We start from the raw sequence: 10,786 nt of genomic DNA, 5'->3' as shown, positions 1-10,786 counted from the left end.
GAGGACACTATGACAGTAAGTGTAACCATGGTGATTTTACTGGGATACGAGGACACTATGACAGTAACCATGGTGATTTTACTGGGATATGAGGACACTATGACAGTAACCATGGTGATTTTACTGGGATACGAGGACACTATGACAGTAACCATGGTGATTTTACTGGGATATGAGGACACTATGACAGTAACCATGGTGATTTTACTGGGATATGAGGACACTATGACAGTAACCCATGGACCAACTTGATGACAACACAGATTCTAGTCTTAGGTTCATGTAGAGATAAACACTGGAATATCAATGTAAATTCTGTTTTAGGGTGGATGTTCCCTCTCAGAGAGTGAGACAGCTGGCAGGTAGCAAGCTGAAACAGGGTATCAGTAACGTTATTGGAGAATTCCCCCCAAAACTAAAATCCGACACCAATAGACGCGTGTAACTTGTCATAAATCTAAGTTATTTAATTGTCTGCATTTCTTGCACATAAACATGTTTGAATTCTCCAATGGAGAACAATGAATTATATCTAAATGTTTTTTTCTCCAATGACCCCCCAAACTAATGGTCTAAGTCTATACTATTCAGTAAAGATAACGGATAAGAATACTAGATATGTTAAGTTAGGGCTGGAAGATACACCATCATGGATCCATGTGAAGGTATTAGGGGTGTAACGGTACACAAAAACCACGGTACGGTACGTACCTCGGTTTTGAAGTCACGGTACGGGTTTTCGGTACAGTGGGGGAAAGTTTGGCTTTCCATGTTCCACTCAGGGGTGATGTAGTGTGCAGTTACTGTTAAGTAGGGCTGTCAATGAATATTCTATATTCAAATTAATAATGGACTTGTAAATCTAAAAAAAATAAAAAGTATGATTGTGAAAGAAACAGCCCCCGGTGGGCGTCGGCCTGGAATGCGCTGCTTGACGGATAGGAGACACGCGACATCATTGACCTGAACAACGTGTAATAATGAAATAATCAAGTAATAATGAACAACAACAACCAGAAGACAGTGGTTTGCACTCTGAGCATCTCAAGGCCCGGTTGGAAATACTTCGGATTTGTATTAACTTGTGGAACCTCGAGACCTCGAGTTTTATGCAAGCTATGTAAACTACAGCTGGAGTTCTAGCGTCAAGAATGTAAGTAGCCTACTTTTCTGCTTTAGAACTTTATTGTAAATCAGCCCTCAGGGTAAAACGTTATTGAATAGAGAAAAAAAACATCATGCAGGTCCCGTTTCATATCATTAATTTGATCTCCGAGAGACAGCCCCTTGCATGAGAGAGAGAGGGTGTGTGTGTGTGTGTGTGTGTGTGTGTGTGTGTGTGTGTGTGTGTGTGTGTGTGTGTGTGTGTGTGTGTTCGCCACACTATGAGGCCATGCTAAATTACAGGTAAGCTCTCAGTGTTGTGTGTGGGTTGAACAAACACCTGGCACTTTGCGCAAATTATATTTTGGGAAGGGGTGAACTTGGGGAGTTTTGAATACAATTCTGCACACAAAAAAAAGTTCTGCATGCGTGTTCCGTTAACGTACCGTTGCATTCGTTCGGTCCACAGCGCGTACTGAACCGAAGGTCCAGTACTGAACGGTTCGTACGGATACGTGTACCGTTACACCCCTAGAAGGTATGGATTGTTACTATACCGCCGTCATCGACATACAGAAATCGTTAAATTATCCATGTTTTTTTTTGTATCTAAATAAGTGTGTGAAAGATTGTGATAGAAATGGGAATGAATCTTTTTAAATTGGAATAAATACATTTTGAATGAAAATGACAATTGTATATAAAAAAAATAAAGGCCAAGTCAGTCAAATCACGTGGTAGTATAATAATAATAAAAAAAAAACGTCAAACATTATACCGTTAAACAAATAAGAAAGATATTGTGATCACCCTGTGTGACTGACGTGGTTTCTCACAGGCCAGGTCTTTCTTCCTGCGAGGCCATGCTTCACCTGATGTGGAAGAATTCCTTCTGGTTTCCCCAAACAATAGCTTAGTTCACACCCAAGTGAAAGGCAAGGGGCTACGGCCCCCACCCCTCTCTATACTTAAGTTCATTGTGTACTTCTCTTCCTCAGTGTCTCCTAGCTGGCCACTATGAGAGCACCCCTCTCAGCCAAAGCTCATTTAACCTCTTAAGCCATAGCCATATTTAAAATAAATTCACCTAAAAATACATACCTAAGTAAATGGAAGATTGCTCCACTTCTACAAGGTCCATTTGCATGTTCTTGGTATCTAGGGACATCTATGGACCTCATGGAATGTATTCACAGTGTCAGAAATAGTGTCTGTTACTAGGCTTGAGCAAATTGTAATGAACCAAAAAGAAGAATATAAATTTTTTGTAGTTTAGTTTTTATCTTGTCTTGATAACATTGACCAGATGTGAAAAATCCATTCAGCACCTTCTTGAGATCAAGTGTACAAAAGATCTAAGCAAATTATGAAGATGATTTACAGGGTTTTTTGTAGATACAGTATTGAATTTTACCATCCGGACACATGCCATTTGAAATATGAATATAGACTATTGTCAGTGTGAGCTGGGAAGTGTAGTTTTATGAAACTCGAAAGCCCATTGAAAGCCCTGGGTCTTCTCGTTCATAGGACTACACACACATGACAGCTTCCTTTATTTTCAAGATATTTATAAACTCATATTTCGCTAATAACACAAAATTGGTAAACAAACGTAGTGCTGAAAATATACACTTTGACTGCTGTTTTGACAGGGTTAGGGTCTTTACTCTTGGCTACATTCGAAAAAGAAACGCAACTTTAATTAATACGTTCTGTATTCATCTATTTATGGTGCGATATCAATCTCGTACCAGTACCAGACAGCTCAGGCTTAAGGGGTTAACCTACATTAGTAGGTTACAAAAGTACAAAATGAGTACTTTGTATTAATTGATTTGACTATTGAACCTATTTCAAGATCCGTCTATGATATGATATTGTTGAGTCCAGATCAACCACATTGGAAAACAACAGAAATCAGGCCATGTTACCATAACACTCATAACTTCACCAAGTTAAGTTATTTTTGCTAGTAGCAGGAGTTAACTTGAAGTGTTTTCACTACATGACCCTGCATGAAGCTCAGGTCTCACTTCCTCAGGCTCTTCCCTCTACAGCATTATGGTTCAGGAGTTTAACCCGAATTAGATGGTTATTTATTGGGATTCATTTGGTAAATGGTACATTTATAATATAGTACTTTTATCCAAAGCGCTTTACAATATTTGTTCCTCACATTCACACACCGACGGCGGAAGCAACCACCATGCAAGGTGCCGACCTGCTCATCGGGATCAATTAGGGGTTAATAAGTGTCTTGCTCAAGGACACTTCCGACACACTGCCCGGGAGGAGCGGGAATCTAACCGGGAAGCTTCAGATTACCAGACGACCGCTCTACCTCCTGAGCCACTGTCACCCCAGAGACACTCCATTATAATGAGGAGACAATGGTAGAAAACAATGAAACTGCTCGCCGCTACAAAACAAACATGTTCAGAGAAAATTATTAAAAGCGATGTTATTTTATGTTGAGTAAAAGTACAATCATCGACTGCATTTCAAGGTGAAATGTGAGTTTTAAAGATGTTTAAAAACGAATAACCATCTCTGCGGTGAGTGGTTGCCGTGGTAACTCTGTGACCGAGACCATCGGATGGCAGCGTGTGCAGAAGGGGGTCGGGGTCTCGTTGGCTGCCGTCATCAAGGTGGCGGTGGAGTGAGCCAGACTTCTCTTAAGAGAGAGAGACGTCGGTCTTACTCTCTCAGTCATAACCCCTCAAACTACCTGTTTCTTTAAAAAGGAAAAAACCGCTCTCAGAGTAGCCTCAAAAGCCGCCGATCAAATCCGTCCATTTTGGTTTGATCTCGGTCTCAGTTCGGTTGATTAATTATTCATTAATTCATCTTCTTTTTTTTTTATGCTGAACGAGTCATTTCCTGAAAGAATCACCAGCACGTCTCTGCACTAGATTAAAAAGAGAAAGTCTTTCTGTGTGGCCGCATGTGGGGAAACAAGATTTCACAGATTTATCGCTGGAATCAACTAATCGGATAGTAAACAAAGCCCAAGGACTTTTACGTGACAAAGGATTTCTTTGGTCGCGAACAACAACCCCTAGGGTAGTTCCCCTGTTCTTAATATACAGAACAAGCAGAGAGAGAGAGCGGGAGAGAGAGAGAGAGAGAGAGAGAGAGAGAGAGAGAGAGAGAGAGAGAGAGAGAGAACATGCACACTAGTCCAGACCTCCAGAGAGAGAGAGAGAGAGAGACAGACAGACAGACAGACAGACAGACAGACAGACAGACAGACAGACAGACAGACAGACAGACAGACAGACAGACAGACAGACAGACAGACAGACAGACAGACAGACAGACAGACAGACAGACAGACAGACAGACAGACAGACAGACAGACAGACAGACAGAGAGAGACAGAGCGAGAGAGAGATAGAGAGAGAGAGAGAGAGAGAGAGAGAGAGAGACGGAGAGAGACAGAGATACAGAGACAGCAAGAGAGAGAGAGACAGACACAGAGATAGAGAGACAGAGGGAGAGAGAGAGAGACAGACACAGAGACAGAGATAGAGAGACAGAGGGAGAGAGAGAGAGACAGACACAGAGACAGAGATAGAGAGACAGAGGGAGAGAGAGAGGGAGAGAGAGAGAGAGACAGACACAGAGACAGAGATAGAGAGACAGAGGGAGAGAGAGAGAGAGAGAGAGAGAGAGAGAGAGAGAGACAGAGAGAGAGAGAGAGAGACAGAGACAGAGACAGAGAGAGAGACAGAGAGATAATTATACAGTACACAAGCACACTAGTGCAGAATTCCAGTACTAGAATGAACATTAATCTTGTAGAAGAACACAGTCTTATCTACAGGTGCTCTGCCAAACGCAGACTGGCACCAGCGGGCGTGGCGGCCTAGATGTCGGCGCGGTGCCGGGCCGCCTGTCAGGACGTCCCGGGCCCCGGATAACAAAGCGGCATGCAGTAGCGCGGCAGCTGCTGGGGTCGCTAATGAGGAGACAGACATCAGTGGAAAGTGAGGAAGATATAAAAAAAGAGAGAGAGCTGATGTCCCATAATTAATGGCTTAACGAGGTGATGCGCTCACAGGCTTTATATATAGAGAGAGAGAGAGAGAGAGAGAGAGAGAGAGAGAGAGAGAGAGAGAGAGAGACGCATACTGCAGAGTACAACCACTCTCACAAGTATCTCGGGGGGGGGGGGGTGAGGGGCATTACGTGAGACAGGGTTCCCACAGACATTGCAAAATGAAATTCAAGGACTTTTAAGTACTTTTCCTAGCACTATTTTTCATTTTCAAGGATGACACTCGAAGGATACAATTCACTTTTAAAACGCTGCATCTTCTTGGCCTGCTTGGCGGCTAGAGCGTCATCACACGCGAAGCAATGCGGAGAGGCAGTTGGAGCGCGCGAGACAGTGACTCGTCAGATTTGATTAAAACGGAACAAAAAAAAGATTTCTTGATTCAGAACAATTTGATGATCATGGATGAACACAACTTTCAATGTGAATGGTTGATTTGAATTTCAAGGACTTTTAAGCACCTTGTTAAAAAATTTACCGTTCTCAAGGAATTCCAGGCCTCGACTTTCTTTTTATTATAATTTTTTTTAAGCACTTTAAGCACTTCAAGGACCTTGTGCGAACCCTGTGAGAGAGGGATGAGGAAATAAATAGAGGACAGACAGTCACAGCGAGACTAACCTAACTCTGCCTGTCTATCAAACATAGAGCCATATGAAATCCGCGATCACGGAATCGCGGAATTGAGCAATAAAAATGGAATCAACTGTAAAAAAAAAAAAAAATTTTTTTTTTTTTTTTTTTTTTTTAATGTTGTGGGACTTGTACAGCACTTTGTTCAACTTTGTCAGTGCTGTAAAGTTTAAACCTTTTTAAATCTTAGACAAACAAAACACTTTGCTTTCATGAAATATTGTAAGCCATCATTTGAGGCTTTATAAAAGCAGCACAATGAACACAAATCTGTCAGTGCCGAGTCCAACCTCATCTTAAATAACAAACGGCATTGCTTGTTGTAGTTAACAAAGAGAGGCAGAGTTGATTTTGCAAAAAAATATATATATATCATTTATATTTTTATATTTTTTAATAATCAAATTTTATTTTCATATTCGAATCCCATGCCCATCGAACGAAGCTTCGAAGTATTTAAGACAGCCCTATTAAATGGACTGTTATATCTTATTAAATTGTGGACATTTATTCATTCCCACTTATTAGACACTATTTCTGATGGTAAAATGAGCGTACAAAGCAAAATACAGAATTCTGAAATATTAAAACGGAAAAAACTGAATTTGAAAAAAAAAATGGAATTTGGAAAAAAATAAAACGGATTTCATATGGCTCTAATCAAACACACACACAGAGTGAGCAGGCGACGCCAGCAGCCAGCCGAGGTCCTGCTGCCCGCAGCACAGGAATGTCCACCAGCCCCCAGGAACCCTGTGGAAACCGCCATGACGGGTCCCGATTGTGCCGGGATTAGCGCTGAGCGACAGGGACACTGTCCGGGGGCAGGGGACGCGTTAAGTGGGGTCATTCACCGCGGCGCACAGCGGAAGCATGGCTGCTATCAGCCCATCGGATGGGAATCTCTCTGAGAGAGAGGGGGTGACAGGGAGAGGCAGAGCGAGATGGGGAGAGAGCGTGAGGGAGGGAGGGAGGGGGCAATGAATCCAGATTTTGTACGACTAAGTCAGCAGGAGGGCGGGTAGTGTACACCTCTGGCAGCTCAGGGTAAGTGGTGTCGTTCGTCTAGCAGTGTCATGCTTCACTTTGATTAAAGACAGATCGAGAGACAGACGGGGAGAGAGAGAGAGAGAGAGAGGGAGAGAGAGAGAGAGACAGACAGACAGACAGACAGACAGACAGACAGAGACAGACAGACAGAGACAGACAGACAGACAGACAGACAGACAGACAGACAGAGACAGACAGACAGACAGACAGACAGACAGACAGAGACAGACAGACAGACAGACAGACAGACAGAGACAGACAGACAGACAGAGACAGACAGACAGACAGACAGACAGACAGACAGAGACAGACAGACAGACAGACAGACAGACAGACAGAGACAGACAGACAGACAGACAGACAGACAGAGACAGACAGACAGACAGAGACAGACAGACAGACAGACAGACAGACAGACAGACAGACAGACAGACAGAGACAGACAGACAGACAGACAGACAGACAGACAGACAGAGACAGACAGACAGACAGACAGACAGACAGACAGAGACAGACAGACAGACAGACAGACAGACAGACAGACAGAGACAGACAGACAGACAGACAGAGACAGACAGACAGACAGAGACAGACAGACAGACAGACAGACAGACAGACAGACAGACAGACAGACAGACAGACAGACAGACAGACAGACAGACAGACAGACAGACAGACAGAGACAGACAGACAGACAGACAGACAGACAGACAGACAGAGACAGACAGACAGACAGACAGACAGACAGACAGACAGACAGACAGACACAGAGACAGACAGAGACAGACAGACAGAGAGAGGTGAGAAGTCGTGATGCTGTGTGTTACATGAAGGAATGACATCATGGATTCACATCTCATCATCACACCTCTCGCCCTCATGAAACAAACGCCACAACAGCGGAGAGAATCCCAAGTATTTTCATTCTTCTTTTCTCTTCGTACATCACATGGATTACATTCCTTTTAATTAACCTTTCTTCCTCCCCCGGCTTCAGCAAACAAAGCGGGACGGGATGAGAGGCACGGCGAGTAAAAAACAGGATACAGCTGTGTACCGAACCGACGGGCTCCGCGATCTGATCCCCCCCCCCATCACCTGGGGGGTCCATTAGTCACCGTTCAGAAGAAGGGTTCTCATGGTCAGACGGGCGATACGGTGTACCTGGACAAGGAGGCGCGGTTTTACAGACGGTCCGTCCGCTCTGACCGACACCGACTGAAATGAGGACCGCGAAGACTCAACCCGTATAAAATAATAATAATAATAATAATAATAAGCGTGCCGGTTAGGACGGTTGAGTCGGTCCTCGTTTCCATTGGGGCTATAGCAGCCAGCGAGGACCGCTTAGACTCACTCGCGGCGATAAACGACACGCTTAATACATGTTTAATAGTAAACAGTCGAGTTACACCGTCCTCGTTTCAAATGATGGGAAATCTTGAATTAGTTATTCTTTGCGTTGGTGCCAATTCTCACTATGAATTGAAAATGGGGGACCCTGATGTAAACAAGACAAACGTCTTTCTCTGGTCTGCATCCCCTTAACAATTGTGTGTATTGAGCCGTACTGTATTGTACCCATTCTGCAATCTGTTAAATAAAGTTTTCATTCATTCATTCATTCATTCATTCATTCATCCACAGTCACATATCAGTGATTTACTACAGCGGACGCAAACCTAAAAAAGAGACATGAAAGCAAGATCCTGGATTAAAAACGATGCTAGGACGCTGATCGCCCCCTTTGTGTTTCCAGATCACCGTCACCGCAGGGCGGCTAGGGGGTTTGAGATCACAGGTCCGATGCCTGTATCAGGCTCCACCACACCAGTGGGCAGGGAGCGCTGCCAGCAGCCGGAGAACTAACGGCAGCAGAACTCCAGAACTACTAGGAGCGTCTGATCACCGACTGTGTCCGACTCTCACCTAAACTGCACAGACTACAACATATAAGGTATGATGATGACGTATACCATCATGCCACCTAAAGGCCCTAAAGGATCAAATAATTCAGGAGTACAGTTTTGAGTAAAAACAAAAAAAAATATTTCTTAAAAAAAATAAGAAATGATATCTTGCAGCATATTTTAAGTTTTTCTTTCTTATATTTAGTTTTTAAGAATTGTAAAGGATATAGGTAAAAAATAAACATGTGCTTCAGCCTATTCCTTTTTTTCGGTCATTGAGTTTGGATTTTGTGTGTGAGCTTACTTTGAATATGTACATTTGTGATTTTTCTTAATTTTTTTTTCTTTTCTTTTGAAAAGTCCACACAAGTGTGTTTTTGATTGATCTGTAAACAAAGACCGAAAATAAACTATTCATCATCATCATCACCTTATGTATACGGCACATGTGTATACTGTATACTTTACTTACTCAATAGTATATATTCAGATTCTCAGTGTTATTGATATTACATATTTATTGTAACGTATAATATAACTGATGGGGCATACAGACCCTCATCTGCACCTTTGATTACACTGACTACTTGCTCATATGCGTATATTCAGAGTTAATTATATTGTTTACACTGCTTAATTTTATCTGTACTATTGCCTATATTATAGGGGTGTAAAGGTACACGTATCCGTACCGAACAAGTTTCAGTGGGTACCGTACCGTACCGAACGGCTGTGTAGTGTACCGAACAAATACAACGGTATGTTAACCACTAACACCGGTGTGGCTGTTTTTTTTCACAATCTAATATAATTATTAATATTTTTATATTTTTTTTACAAGTCGATTATTCATTTCAATATAGAATATTCGTTGACAGCCCTACAAGTACAATTAGTTACTGCAGTGCACACACATACATCACCCCCTGAGTGGAACATGGGAAGCCAAACTTCCCCCACTATACCGAAAACCGTACCGAACCGTGACTTCAAAACCAAGGTACCGTGGTTTTTGTGTGTACCGTTACACCCCTACTATATTATGACTTCTTCTACTATTACCCTGCACATACCTGTACCCCCCCCCCCCCCCCCCCGCCGCCCCCCTCTCCCCCATGCTGCTATGACGCCTGAATTTCCCCACGGGGATCAATAAAGGAATAGCTTATCTTATCCTATTCAGGCCCTGAATCACAAACTGCTACTAGACCCTACTTTTGAATTTCCAAGGTCTGGTCCTCCCCCCCCCACCCCCCACCCCCCTCCCCCCCCCCCCCCACCCCCGCTCGCCGCTCGCCGCGATTGGAGCGCTCTCTTGGACCGGTGGGCCAATCAGGCAACGGATGCTGACCAATCAGCAACCAAAGAGTCTACTTATACCCATCAGGTCTGTTCTGCCAGAGTATTAGCATCATGTGACATCCGCCAGACAGGAAGCACTTCCAGACCTCCAGACCTTCAGCGGAGAAGCCCCTGGCCTCTCCCCTGCCTCTAGTGGTGGGGAAGGGGATACATGTGTACTACTTACCATTGCTGCTGTGGGTGACATTGTCCCAGTCCCACGCCTCCACTATCAACGTGTACGCCCGCTGGAGGGAGAGAGAGAGAGGGGGGGGGTTATCACAGTTCATGCTCGTACAGAAATACACACACACACACACAACAGTGAAACTCAGATATGCCTTTTAGGCACTAACGCATAACACAGCCCTCCCTCCTACATGAACACACGAGACAGATGCACACACACACACACAGTGAAAACTCAGATATGCCTTTTAGGCACTAACGCATAACACAGACACTTGTGCCCGCCCTCCTACATGAACACACGAGACAGATGCACGCACGCACCACACACACACACACACACACACACACACACAACACAGAGAGACAGAGACAGATGCGCACAACACAAGAGACAGATGCACACACAGACACACACACACGATTTTTGCATAAATATGAATGACGGTGGGAACCTAGCCTTCTTTCCCACACTGCTGTCACTGATTAGCTTGGG

The sequence above is a fragment of the Notolepis coatsorum genome (assembly GCF_963971535.1).
Source record: "Notolepis coatsorum genome assembly, chromosome: 2".
Classification (NCBI taxonomy): domain Eukaryota; kingdom Metazoa; phylum Chordata; class Actinopteri; order Aulopiformes; family Paralepididae; genus Notolepis; species Notolepis coatsorum.
Note: the sequence above shows the minus strand (reverse complement) of the source record.